Source organism: Mytilus galloprovincialis, chromosome 7 (genome assembly GCF_965363235.1).
Source record: "Mytilus galloprovincialis chromosome 7, xbMytGall1.hap1.1, whole genome shotgun sequence".
In the NCBI taxonomy this organism is placed as follows: Eukaryota; Metazoa; Mollusca; class Bivalvia; order Mytilida; family Mytilidae; genus Mytilus; species Mytilus galloprovincialis.
The window spans coordinates 59877154-59892750 of NC_134844.1; the positions used below are offsets into that span (position 1 = coordinate 59877154).

Genomic DNA, 15597 nt, shown 5'->3' on the forward strand with positions numbered 1-15597 from the left:
TATACCAACAGTTAAAAACAAGACACATCCTTCGATAAAAGATTGGAATTGTTATAAATTTCTAACGAGAGAAAATCTCAAATCATTGCTTAGAGTTGTTGGTGATATAGTTCTTCTTAAAAGAGGAGCGAAGGTTATCATAGAGACATTCAAACTCATAGATCAAATATAAAACTGAAAACGCCATGGCTAAAAAATAAAAAAAGACAAACATAAAATAGAAAACTAAAGACTAAGTAACACGAATCACACTAAACATTTATGTGATCTAAGGTGCTCCATATTGGTAAGCAGATCTTTACTTATTTTTAAGTTATTCTTGACACACCTTGTATAGATGATAGGCGCTCTCAATTCTATATACATGATAATATATATTTCATATGATAACATTCTAGCACTTTTCTTCTTACAGTCTTGTGAAAAGAAGTGTATTACCATCACCACCTTGTGCAGATGATGGAGCTAACTGCAGGAAAAGTTCATGCTGTCCTGGTTCAACCTGTGTTTATGGCAAATGCAAGTCATGTAACCCAAGAAAATGCAAAAAAGCTCGTGACTGCTGTGATCAATCTAGCTGCGTTTACGGAAACTGCAAATCATGTAACCCAAGAAAATGCAAAAAGACCCGTGATTGCTGTGATGATTCAAGCTGCGTCTATGGAAACTGTAAGTCATGTAGAGCAAGAACCTGTAAAGGAAAAAAAGACTGCTGTAGAGGATATACCTGTTCCTACAAGAAATGCGTAAAGAAGGATTAAGCGTGTACCAGGTACACGAATAGTGACATTTGAAGCGATAGACTTTCATTACATACTTATGTCTATAATGTAAAAAATAAAATATCGGTAAATAGAAAATCATGATTATTTATTTTTATAGCATTTGATTTATTTTTCTTACATATATATATATATATATATATATATATATATATATATATATATATATATATAAGTACGTCTGAGTCAGTGACAACCCTACAACAGATGTATCCATCGGATCGCCATCAATGATGGTGATACATGGCTGTGTACATAATGTATATACAACTCGTCTAAACATCAACCCAACAATGTTAGATCTGTAAATTTGCTTTCGCAAGTTTTTGGTTCTTCCCTCGCCGGGATTCGAACCCATGCTACTGTGATATCGTGACACCAAATCGCCTGCACTGCAGCCGTCCTGCTAGACCACACGACCACCTGGGCTCTCAAAAAAAGAGCTTACGCTGGCCGTGTGTTACCTTTCCACGTCAGTTTTAATCTAGCGGCGTACTGCAGTACATGATATATAAGGCATGAAGATGTTATTGTTACAGATCAGCTAAATTATCTATAGCAAAGGATCCTACAAATGAATGTAAGATACAGTCACAGAAAATAATTATATTTATAAGTACGTCTGAGTCAGTGACAACCCTACAACAGATGTATCCATCGGATCGCCATCAATGATGGTGATACATGGCTGTGTACATAATGTATATACAACTCGTCTAAACATCAACCCAACAATGTTAGATCTGTAAATTTGCTTTCGCAAATTTTTGGTTCTTCCCTCGCCGGGATTCGAACCCATGCTACTGTGATATCGTGACACCAAATCGCCTGCACTGCAGCCGTCCCGCTAGACCATACGACCACCTGGGCTCTCAAGAAAAGAGCTTTCGCTGGCCGTGTGTTACCTTTCCACGTCAGTTTTAATCTAGCGGCGTACTGCAGTACATGATATATAAGGCATGAAGATGTTATTGTTACAGATCAGCTAAATTATCTATAGTAAAGGATCCTACAAATGAATGTAAGATACAGTCACAGAAAATAATTATATTTATAAGTACGTCTGAGTCAGTGACAACCCTACAACAGATGTATCCATCGGATCGCCATCAATGATGGTGATACATGGCTGTGTACATAATGTATATACAACTCGTCTAAACATCAACCCAACAATGTTAGATCTGTAAATTTGCTTTCGCAAATTTTTGGTTCTTCCCTCGCCGGGATTCGAACCTATGCTACTGTGATATCGTGACACCAAATCGCCTGCACTGCAGCCGTCCCGCTAGACCACACGACCACCTGGGCTCTCAAAAAAAGAGCTTTCGCTGGCCGTGTGTTACCTTTCCACGTCAGTTTTAATCTAGCGGCGTACTGCAGTACATGATATATAAGGCATGAAGATGTTATTGTTACAGATCAGCTAAATTATCTATAGCAAAGGATCCTACAAATGAATGTAAGATACAGTCACAGAAAATAATTATATTTATAAGTACGTCTGAGTCAGTGACAACCCTACAACAGATGTATCCATCGGATCGCCATCAATGATGGTGATACATGGCTGTGTACATAATGTATATACAACTCGTCTAAACATCAACCCAACAATGTTAGATCTGTAAATTTGCTTTCGCAAATTTTTGGTTCTTCCCTCGCCGGGATTCGAACCCATGCTACTGTGATATCGTGACACCAAATCGCCTGCACTGCAGCCGTCCCGCTAGACCATACGACCACCTGGGCTCTCAAGAAAAGAGCTTTCGCTGGCCGTGTGTTACCTTTCCACGTCAGTTTTAATCTAGCGGCGTACTGCAGTACATGATATATAAGGCATGAAGATGTTATTGTTACAGATCAGCTAAATTATCTATAGTAAAGGATCCTACAAATGAATGTAAGATACAGTCACAGAAAATAATTATATTTATAAGTACGTCTGAGTCAGTGACAACCCTACAACAGATGTATCCATCGGATCGCCATCAATGATGGTGATACATGGCTGTGTACATAATGTATATACAACTCGTCTAAACATCAACCCAACAATGTTAGATCTGTAAATTTGCTTTCGCAAATTTTTGGTTCTTCCCTCGCCGGGATTCGAACCTATGCTACTGTGATATCGTGACACCAAATCGCCTGCACTGCAGCCGTCCCGCTAGACCACACGACCACCTGGGCTCTCAAAAAAAGAGCTTTCGCTGGCCGTGTGTTACCTTTCCACGTCAGTTTTAATCTAGCGGCGTACTGCAGTACCTGATATATAAGGCATGAAGATGTTATTGTTACAGATCAGCTAAATTATCTATAGTAAAGGATCCTACAAATGAATGTAAGATACAGTCACAGAAAATAATTATATTTATAAGTACGTCTGAGTCAGTGACAACCCTACAACAGATGTATCCATCGGATCGCCATCAATGATGGTGATACATGGCTGTGTACATAATGTATATACAACTCGTCTAAACATCAACCCAACAATGTTAGATCTGTAAATTTGCTTTCGCAAATTTTTGGTTCTTCCCTCGCCGGGATTCGAACCCATGCTACTGTATATATATAACTCGTCTAAACATCAAGCCAACAATGTTAGATCTGTAAATTTGCTTTGGCAAATTTTTTGTTCTTCCCTCGCGGGGATTCGAACCAATGCTACTGAGATATCGTGACACCAAATCGCTTGCACTGTAGCCGTCCCGCTAGACCACACGATCACCTGGGCTTCATTAAAATGAGCCTTTCGGTGGCCGGGTGTTACCTTTCCACGTCAGTTTTAATCTAGCGTCGTACTACAGTACATGATATATAACTGCTGGTGATCCGACGGATAAATCTGTTGTAGAGTTGTCACTGGCTCAGACGTACTTATATATATATATATATATATATATATATGAACTAGATGTTCATTAGTTGTCATTTGTTGAAGTGGTTTATAAGTGTTTCTCGTTTCTCGTTTTTTATATAGATTAGATCATTGGTTTTCCTGTTTGAATAGTTTTACACTAGTAATTTTTATGGTCCCTTAAAGCTTGCTTTTCGGTGTGAGCCAAGACTCACGATCGAGATTAAATTCAAATAAAAGGGCCCATGTCGTGTGAAAATTATCAACAATTCTTTGACTTGCATGAAATGTGTCTTGATTGATAACAACACAACACAAATCGAAAGAAGAAAGGCATTTAGTAAGTATTAAAATGTAGGATCGATAGAAATAAAAATGAGAGATATACTAAGATATGGAATGTAAAAATTACACAAAGGAGAATAAAGAAGGCAAGCGTCAATAACTGTAGTACACCACATGATATTCAAATAGGATCAAACTGCAGACCATTTACTTAGTTATTCATGAACGTGACACGCCCGCCAAAACATAAAAGAATTCAAACCATCAAATGAAAACGAAATAAGAGAACAATGAACAAACACCAAAAACTGAAAAGAATAATTAGAAATATGTTATGAATATTATCACCGTTTAGTTTGCATTGAAGGACAAGGACAAAACAAAATTTGGAAAGTAATAATTTAATATTTGCCCGCCGAAATCAATGTAACATGTAACATAATTTGACAAATCCTATCATATCACCAAATATGCTCTTCTTGTTGTCGTATCCCTCGTGGAAACCATAAAAGATAACATATTTAAATTTGTATATATGTATTGAGTTACTTAGTTATTGTCTTTATTTGTTTTTGTTGTTGTTATATGTCACAAACTGTAAAGTTTATATGGCAATTAAACTTTGAATTGAATTGAATTGAAAAAATATATTCTTCAAACTATTAATTATTTCCTCTGGACTGCCTGTTTCAGTCGAACCGAAGATATCCAATTGCATGTTATTATTATGTCTATTAGTCGATGTGGGTTTTCCGTTGTGTGCTTACCAATAATTAATGGATCAATAAATATTTTGATGGTTTAGAAATTAATCGGCAACATTTACATCCACTGTTCTTTATGTATGATATGTCAAAACAAACATTGATTATTTATAAGTTGTTTTCAGAAGCGTATCGATATTCAGAATGTTTTACTAATGGTACGCTTTACATCTCACATCTTATCCTATATAGTGCGTTTTAAAACATGCATTATTTTGTCTAAGGCAGTACATACATAAAACACATAGGTACTGTTTATACTTTTAAATAGTGTTGCTAAGATAATTTTATATACGAATTTTTACCGGATTTGTTATTACATAACCAACACGACGGGTGCCACATGTGGAGCAGGATCTGCTTACCCTTCCGGAGCACATACGATCGCCCCTAGTTTTTGGTGGGGTTCATGTTGCTTATTCTTTAGTTTTCTATGTGGTGTCATGTGTACTTTTGTTTGTCTGTTAGTCTTTTTCATTTTTAGCCATGGCGTTGTCAGTTGATTTTCGATTTATGAGTTTGACTGTCCCTCTGGTATCTTTCGTCCCTCTTTTATATGAGAACACTGTACTGAACAACTGAGAGACACAAAACAATAAATGAAATTGCAAAGGCTTGCTATGGCAATGTTTTCAGAATAAGTCAAGTTCAGGTCGAGACATACATTTAAACAAGATAATATATAAAAAACATTGTAAAATGTTATCTATATAACACCAAAAGCAAATACGTCGTTTGTTTTTTTTTTTTTTTTTTTATTTTGTTTCTGAATGTGTTTGCCAATGCTTTGAATTATAAAGCAAATTTTGTTGAGTCCATGACTGTTTAATCATTTCTGTAGCTAATGATATATTTATGACAAAAAATTGCTTACGTCCAAATGCATGTTGTAAACAAATTTGTATATGAAGAATGACAAGTACCTTTTTATCAAAGAAATAACATTACAATTTGTTATTCGTGTAAAGAAACATTTATCGTTGAGGGCGTACATGCACAAAGTCATATGTTGCATAAACTATGTGTTAGCAGATGTTGAATATCATGTTTGTCAAATCGAGTATAAACAATTGAAGTTAGAGGATATCTAATTGGAAGACATTAATACAGTAATTTTTCCATTTCCAAATGTAAGTTCATTTTCAGTATTTATTTGATAATAATAATTCTATATGTGTTAATCAATAATTCGTTCATATTTTTCTGGTAAATATGAATCAATATAAAAAATAAAAATCAAGTAATGCATTTTCATTAGATATACGAAAATAACGAATTAATAAAGTGTAACTAATATTACTGGAGTCATTGGCTTTAGAAAAAAATCCGATTCCTTTTCGATGAAATATTTGAATCACACAGTGAAACCTAAAGTATCCTCCTGTATTTGACCTCAATAGAAACGGCCACATCGAATAACTTGATATGTAGTTTAAATCGGGATCAACTTCTGATACTATTTAATGTCCACAGAAGCAATTAAAGTTTAGTACAAACAAAGAAATGTGTAGACTACTTTCAAAAGTTTGAAATTAACGGATATAAGTACAATGAAATCATATGTTATAGTATGCCAGTTTGCATCATGAAGTTTAGATTTTATCACTAAACTTCAATGTTTAATCATTCCCACTTTTGTCATGGTCATTAAATTTGCTCGATTGCAAAGGTATCCGTGATTGACATACACAACATACAAAAACAAACAAGTCCAGGACACCATGTTTCTTCTACAACTTACTCTACATGTTTCCTTGATTGAAAGGCAGCTTTTCAAAACAATCACTGTATGTCAGTTACAATGTTTAAGACCAGTATTTGTTGATAAAACAATCCATAACAAAAATTCAAAACAGAAACTTGTTCAGAACCGTAATTATCGAAACGAAGATGTGGTATGAGACAACTCTCCAATGTGGACCAAATGACACAGAAACTAACACCTATAGGTCATCATACGGCCTTCAACAATGAACAAAGCCAATACCACATAGTCAGCTTTAAAAGGACCCGAAATGGCGATTGTAAATTTAAAATAAACTCAATGTTTGATTCTTTTTAACTTTAAATTTCTATTGAGAAAAACAAATTTTCAAACTTAATGTTATGTTTGTAGTGTGCTGCAGAAAAGAGATACAAGAAGAATGTATGTTTCTATCTGTTTAGTATCATGTCTGTTATTAATGTTCGTGGGAGGTAATTAACTAATCCGAATTCTTTTTTTGTTAATATTCACAATTTGATGCATCAATTAATCTCATCAAAATTAAAGTCATCATAGATGCTAGGATTCAGTTTGTGTTCGCTAGACGCTCATATCGCCCACAAATCACTCACCAGTGGCACCCGAATCAACAAGTGAAGAATGCAAAATAAAGTACAAAGTTGAAGAGCAGTAAAAAACCAACATTCGAACGGTTTTGTCAAATACAGATAAGGTTATCAAGATTCTTAGTATTTTGATTACTTTTAACAATGAATAAACCTTTGTGTGAGCATGTACACCATACGTGTGTATTTTTGATAAATCGTCTCAACAGGGAAGTGAATACTACTGGACAAATGCGAGTTTCTTTCCTGTTTCCTACTACGAAAAATAGACCATATATGTCGAATTGTCACATCCTCGAAACACGCTCTCGTACATATATATCGTTATGATATAGGCAGAGGAATGGATGAAAAGACCACAATAACCACCTACCTGAAATTAATTGGGTATCATTACACATCTGTAATTAAAGTTTCGAATTTCAGCGTAACAGTCATTTTCACCTGATTTAACCTCTCTTCTAAATGAAACACAATATGTGATGTCAGAAATTAACCTGTCCGAAATCTAAAAAAACAAAAAAACAATAGGTATTATCAAACGAATAAGATATTAATATTGAAAAACTGACAATGCAGGTTATAACACGGAAAGACGGCTAAAACAACAATATAACATTGGTGTAGTATTCATTGCAAATTAAAATTATTTCAAATACAAATTGTTTTTACTTGTAATGAAATCATAACAGGGGAGTGTATGTTAACTTTCAATATTTGCAATGCATATTTCTTAGAAAGATATTTGTTGCGATACCAAAAATATTACAAAAATATTTACTTCCAGCAAATATGGGAAATAAAGAAATAATGCAGGATAAGGAGTTGATCCATGAGTAAGTTGGTTTTAATATTTAAGGACTGTTATACTTGTTTGGTACCAATTTTAAACGATATACATTTTCTAATAACAAATAAACGACCCATTAGCCATTATTGCATTTATGATTAGAAATACGAAAGACAGGATTTAATACACTCTAATGAACGACATATGGAGAGAAATTGATCGCACACAGAAAATAAGAAGAAATGCAACACTGAACTGTATTTGTTAAAACAATAAAACTTCACAGAAATTGTTTAATTGATACATATAACATGTATAAACGACAAAACGACAGTAAAACAAAATAGATGATAACACACAGAATCATTGAAGTTTAATTGGGTAAAAGACGTATCCTGAATTGCTTAACAATTTAGTGTCCGATTACATATGCATTACCGGTTAACATTCCCGTAAGTAAATAATTTTCTAATACATATTAGTATCCAATGAAAAAAGCATAATGTTTAAAGAATTTCCAGGTAGACATATGTATAAACTAAAGAAACCCGCTGTTTCTCTCTAAACTCATGGACCAAGTGTATACTGTTTAATGTGTGTCAAGATCTCTAATCAGTAAATTTCACGAACAAACTTTACATTTGATGATTACAGTGCATATGTGTATTTGGTCACATATCACCAACATCAATTTGACATTCAAAACATTTATCTAATCACCACATAATGGTATACAAATGAAGCCACATGATCAGACATTAAGAAGAAATTACTGATCATAAGTTATAACGAGGTTTAATCTCGAATCACTGTTATTTTAATTAGTATTTATTATCGTTTAAGGAAAGACTGTAATATTTTTTCTGTCTATGAAGAAATAACATCAAAAGTGTGGTGCACACTGAGTAATCCGCATAGCGGGTTATCTGAAAGTGTGCACCACATTTTTAATGTTATTTCAAATAGACAGATAAAATATTACAGTTATTTCTTATAATTTAATTCGAACTTCTATTTATAATCGGAGTAAATCATAAACAAACGTTTATGACGTCACGGTCACAGGACTAAATTATGTCTATGAGCTGATAAACAAAACAACGTCAGCCAATCAGAAGACGCGTTACATTCAAAATAAAAGTATACTGAGATGGTGAACACAGTCGCTCTGAAAACAGATTTTATGATAATTGGTATATTAACGAACATACATTCTTACATTTCTCTTCTTTGTCTTGTGAAAATTATTACGAGTAATTGATCTCTAATCACTGTAATAGTAATGTGTATAAAACAGCATACTGAGTTGGTGGTGCAATATTGTTTTATTTACATCATGTTAAACTTGTACAATTATGTATAGATGTAAATCACTCTATGAGAAGCTTTATGATAAAAGATATATTTACGACCATTCATGTTTACATTTCTCTTCTTTTAGCCGTTTGAAAAGAGCTGCACCATGTGGGAATTACCACGATAAATGCCAGCATGATCGTCCGTGTTGTAAAAGGAACATGCCTCCCTCTTTGTTATGCGCAACCTTGTAAACAGTTCATGGACTGCTGTAGAAGTCATACATGCAGAAAATGATTTTGCTATCCTAGAAATTGTATTGAAGGATTGTGTTAACAAAAATGTGACTGCTGTGAAATTATGAACTGCTTTTTGTTTTAAATCTAGACGATAAAGTTAAATCCAGATTAAGTACATGTATCAGCGAGTATATAACTACTGACGTTAATACTTTTATAAATGGGTAACCTGTATAAAGCCTAAAAATTAAATGTCAACTCAAAAGATGTGCACAGGTATGGAAGCATAAATATATTATCGTTCCTTTTTGTTATCCATGCCACTACCTCGGTCATTAACTTACTTACAAGTACCAATGACGTCAGTGTGACAATTATTGATTTACAACAGGCTTCTTACAGTTAATAAGCAGACAATTTAGCGGGGTTATATATGTTTGTTAGCGCTCAGCCGTCACATGAACATGGCGCAGTGATGTTACTGTTTACTCATATGTTTATATATATAGCACACAATTTGTTACTCTCAACTGCAGGAACGATAACGATGACCGATAAGTCTAAGAAGTCCAACTACTGTATCACAAACCTGTCGATATTAGGGTTGTGAGTTCGCACGTCAAATAGGAGGTGTGCATGTTTGAAGCATAACACTTATTATGATGTTGTAGCTTCGATAACTTTTCTATGTTATGACTGTACTGTATAATTGCCCGATGTTTTACATAATTCGATTTTTGTATGATTACATGACACCATTTTCAGTTTATGCTCAAAAAGGCATAAGCGTTTGAAGAATCGAGTGATCAAATTGTTTCTAAATAACATGTAGTCGTACAAAAATGTTGAAATACCTTTTCTAAAACTACTTAGATTCTTTCCACCTTCGTTATATGGGAAAATCAATATATAAACTATCTTTCAAGTTCTATTTCAACATCCATCAGACAGCACAAAAACTTTTAATTTTCATGTGAAGAATCTCCTTACAATACGGCGTGTAATTGCACTGAAGCACGAACTTTAGAAAATCTTGAACACAGGAACTTACAATTTCATTCACTGTTGGACAATGTAATGATTTTTCTATAAATTTCAAACAAACTTCATCGCGTGTTATTCCGTGCCAATAAGAAGACTGTGTACTCTTACTACTGAATTGACGCGTTTCTAAAATGATAAGTTATGTCTGCTTTCGTTTTTAATTACCGACAAAACAAAGGTTAAACTATTTTGAAATAAAATTGAAAATTGAAATCGGGAATGTGTCAAAGAGACAACAATCCTATCAAAGAGCAGAGCACATTGCAATACAATACTACCAAGCGGTCATCAACATAGCGAGAAATTCCCACAACCGGAGTTGAGCTCATATTTCTTTCACTTGTTAAATCAAAATTGACGTGACATTTAACTCCGAAACATGTAAATGAATTAAGATTAAAACAAAAACAATCACACACAAACCCCAGCGGTTCCTGCCTTATTGGGACAGACGCAAACATGCCGCGAGAATAAACCATTTTTATTAAGATTTCGACCGTCCCATGTATATGTAGTCAATATCCGAGTTCCATGTCAGAATAGGTCAGAAAAAGAAAAAATAGCAAAATAACAATGGTTCATAGGAACAGTAAATTGGTTATCTTACAAATTTTAGTAAAACTTTTCATATCAGTTGGGGGTCGTTGGATCAATCCGAAAATCGAAAAAAATAATAAATTAAGCACTATTATTTTCTGAAATATAACTGCTTGAATTATTATATTTGTACAGGTAGCACATGAAATCGACACAAAAGTTCAAAAACTAAAACATTTCTACTGGATAGATTTAAGGTAGCACAATACAAAGATTTTTCATCCCCAATCAGACATCTTTAAACTGATGTAATTCCACTCATCCTTCTTTAAATTTTATAAATGAGGTACCAAAAGAAAGAAGAATGATTAATCTTTTAAATTGTGATAATTTCATTATGACATAACTATTACATAATTAATTGTTATGTAATTAGTTGCTATAGTGTGATGTCCATACTTGAATGAATTTAGCTTCTTTGTTATTCATAGCATCCCAAAATATTTTATAGATTCTTGCACAACACAGTTTGACCTCCTAAACTGTGTCTCAGATTTTTCCTATTGTATTTCATTCTCTCATAAATCTTCAATGAAGTTTACAACATCAATTGATAAGAGATCACTAAATTCAATGTGGTATAAAATTTGTTCTATTGATGTTTTTGGAAATCTGAGACACAGTTTTGGAGGTCAAGCTGTGTTGTACAAAAATCCATAAAATATTTTGGGATGCTATGAAGAACAAAGAAGCTAAATTCATTAAAGTGTGGACATCACAATATAGCAACTAATTACATAACAATTGATTATGTAATAATTATGTCATAATGAAATTATCACAATTTGAAAGATTAATCTTTCTTCTTTCTTTTGGTACCTCATTTATAAAATTTAAAGGAGGATGAAATGAATTACATCAGTTTAAAGTTGTCTGATTGGGAGTGAACAAATCTTTGTATTGTGCTACCTTAAAATAACTATATATATATATATATATATATATATATATATATATATATATATATATATATATATATATATATATTGGTGTTACATAAAATTCTGTTTTAATAATATCAAATAATCATATTGTCACCGACTTCTTTTTTGATGTTTTATAAACTCTGTTACCGTGTCTATATTAAAAACAAACACATAAAAACGACGATTAAAGGTCTACAATGCGTTACTTTTATTTCGACGTGTTTGTGTATTTTCCCGGAAAACAGAGTAGGTTACCCTTGTATTATTTTACATCATTTTACTTTGTATCAATGACCTTACACATGGAAACATTTATATATGCATATTTCACTGTGACCTACCGAATTAGACTTTTTGCCGGATTTTTAATAACAGAAGCAACACGACGGGTACCACCTGTGGAGCAGGATCTGCTTACCCTTTCATAGCACCTAAGATCACCTCCAGTTTTTGGTGGGGTCCGTGTTGTTTATTATTTAGTTTTCTATTTTGTGTCATCTGTACTATTATTTGTCTGTTTGTCTCTTTATTTTTAGCCATTGCGTTGTCAGTTTATTTTCAATCTATGAGTTTGACTATCCTTCTGCTATATTTCGTCCTTCTTTTATAGAAGAAGGCAAACAAAACAGAAAAAGGAAGACATTTAAGTATATAAGATTAAGGCAAATACACCAGATATTAGATGCATTGTATATCATAGTACATGTAGTATGTGGTAACGGACATGTTCATAGTTAATGGTCGTTTAGTGACCTATAGTTGTTGACATCGATGACCATTCGACTACTGTTTTTTTTTCCTCATAGACAACTATGAGTCATATTTTAAAATATTCCACATATATTACAATCAATTCAAATATTTGTCTACTCCTTTTTATGTTTTCCATTCTTCTTTATTATTGTATTACACATTTTCTTCAACACTCTAATGTTGCCTGACTTCATATGAAAATATATACCCTAAAAACATATCGAGTGATTTTTTTATCTCTAGCATTAGCAAGACTTTTCGTGTCAATAGTTAGGCACATTTGTAAAAAAATGTAAACCAAATCAAATGCTCTGAAATAGTACATTATGACTTTTCAAATACGTTTTACATTAAATATATTTGGTCTGTCGCTTCTGGCTTGATATATACATGTAGTTTATTTCGATCTACGTGTGCATTACTTATTAATGTATTTATCTCCTCTACAGCACTCAGTCATTCTTGTACAACGTCTACCTTCACATACTCTGCAGTATCTGTATACGCAGCAGTCATGAGTGGTTCTGCAAAGCATTGTGTTACAAGTTGTAATATTTTTAGGCTTACATGATCCTTTAACGCATCTTTAATTTTTACAGCAGTCATGGTTTTTCTTGCATGCTCTGTTATTACATACAGTTTTGCATGATCCTTTTACACAGACGGAATTTTTACAGCTGTCAAGACTGTATTTGCAAGATCTATTTTTACACTTAGGCTCGCAGGATCCTTTAACGCAGCTGAAGTTTTTACCACAGTCAAGTTTTTTTTTGCAAAGTCCTTTACTACATTTCGGTCAGCATGATCCTTAAACGCATCGACAATAGGGTCGATGCTTGCAATTAGCTCCATTACTTCCACATGGCGCAGTTATTTTTACAAGGCTAAACAAACCAAAATATTGTGTTTTTTTTTTTTTTTATTTGGCACGATTTTTGTTCTAAGGGCAGTTTTGCCATTTTTTTTTACATCTGTTCATTCTGCGACAAGTGAAGCTTGTGATACTATCAGTTATCTACGTTCATATTTGTAGATATGGATATTTAACACCCTGCAGTATCCAAGTACACTCTGAGGCGCAGCCGAAGAGTGTACAGGGTACTGAAGGGGGATAAAATATCCCCATGAACGGATATGAACGTAGATAACGCATTTATCTCCGATATACATTTTTTAAAGTCTAAATCTGGCGATTTATAGAGAAATTCGACCATAAACAGTTTAACGTGAACGTAACTTTTTTTTAATTTTTTAAATATCTTTCATTGGAATTTGGGATTTTAACATATTTTTAACGGGGTGTTAAACCCTACAAGTAGACAAATATAAGACATTTTTAATCTAAAGACAGAGAAAGTGAAATGAATTTGGCGCTCAAAGTCGTGCGAGTGACATCATAGACAGTGTGACGTCAACGTGGGTCATTTACATAGTAAGGTTAGTAGTCCCATTCATTGACAATGTGGCAGAATAGTGATGCAATTACTAAAATGATTGCAAATAATCGACATAGTAAGATAACTCGTAAGTTAATTAAGTATATAATTATGCAGAAATCATGGATAATCTATAGAATTCGATATTTTATAAGGAACAACCATGCAACTAAGGAAAACGCGCGCGAATTTCCCCGATGTAATGGATATCAACGTCCGGGGATTTGGGTTAGCAACACTCAGTCGCTTTGGGTTTTGTAACAGCGTGCGTTAACCAATCAAACTCCTAGAAATATACTAAGCCGGGGATAAAAAAATATATTGCGTCCTCAACTCATCATTTTGATCAATACAAATAATATCAACTTCGATTATAGAAATATCTCTCCTAAGAAATCATACCTTTTCCTTTTGTTCGTAATATGTAATTCATTCAGAAAAGTGAAAAGAATATATTTATAAAACGTAGTTTGTATAGATGGATTTTTTAAATTTATTATTAAACTCATACTTTTGAGAAAAAAAACATCTTTTATTGGTCTCAATTTAAAAAATAAAATTTCAGATTTGAATTTGTGGAACGGTATAAAATACATGCATGTACAACACACTTGATGATTTTCTATAATGTTTAGTAGGGACATTAAATATTTTGTATACACGTATCAATATTACTTGTCTCTTCGTGTTCATTGGTAGTAATAAGGTAATAAAGTTGATAGATTTTAAATCCGACTTATTACTTGATCAGTTCATTCGCCTGTATCATTTTATCATTTGCCATATTTGCTGGAAGTAATACCAATGTAATTTCAACTGATCGGATTTTGATAATCAGACAAAAATCTTTCATTTTCAGCAACAAATTATAAAACACAACAAGTAAGGATCTTGATAAGTTCATTACCTCTAACGATCATTAAAACAAACTGACGAACAAAACAATGGAAACCTGCATTCTTCGTGTATCTCTTCTTTGCAATACACTATAAAAAATATATACTTTTTTCTAAAATATCTGATGTTTTCATGATTGAATATTCCTGTTTTTGAAATGAAGACGACGATTTCAAGCAAGCTGTCTGTTTTGATTATTTTCGCCCTAATGTTATACTAATTGCGGATGGTTTTATTCTCTGAAACTGACATACAATGATCGCAGTGAAATCTGCCTATCGTTCAAATAAATAAAGATATTTTGTACCGAAGAGTATATTTCAGACGGAAAAGGAATGAACTTCCTTTTGCATTTTGTACATGTCAAACATTAAAAGTTTTCTATTCGTCCCAATTTGTCAATTGAAGGAACCTGAAAAGAATGCAATTTCATGACGCAAATTCAACTTAAGGGGGCTCGTGGGTAGACATTTTTTTTTTAATATAGGATTTCGCTATATTTTTCTATAAAGGAACTTTATCATATGCTTAATAGAAAAATTAAATAAAAAATAGGGTTACCGCTCATTTAAGCTCACAATCTTTATCCGAAAG

At 33.1% G+C, this 15597-nt stretch overlaps 1 long non-coding RNA gene across 1 annotated transcript; it reads left to right on the forward strand.

The window, feature by feature from the left end:
• Window positions 1-5691: 5691 nt before the first annotated feature.
• On the forward strand, window positions 5692-9608 carry LOC143081828 (uncharacterized). The gene is made up of 4 exons (XR_012980109.1): window positions 5692-5824; window positions 6811-6890; window positions 7813-7861; window positions 9257-9608. It is a non-coding gene; the product is annotated as an uncharacterized LOC143081828 (long non-coding RNA).
• Window positions 9609-15597: the final 5989 nt, after the last annotated feature.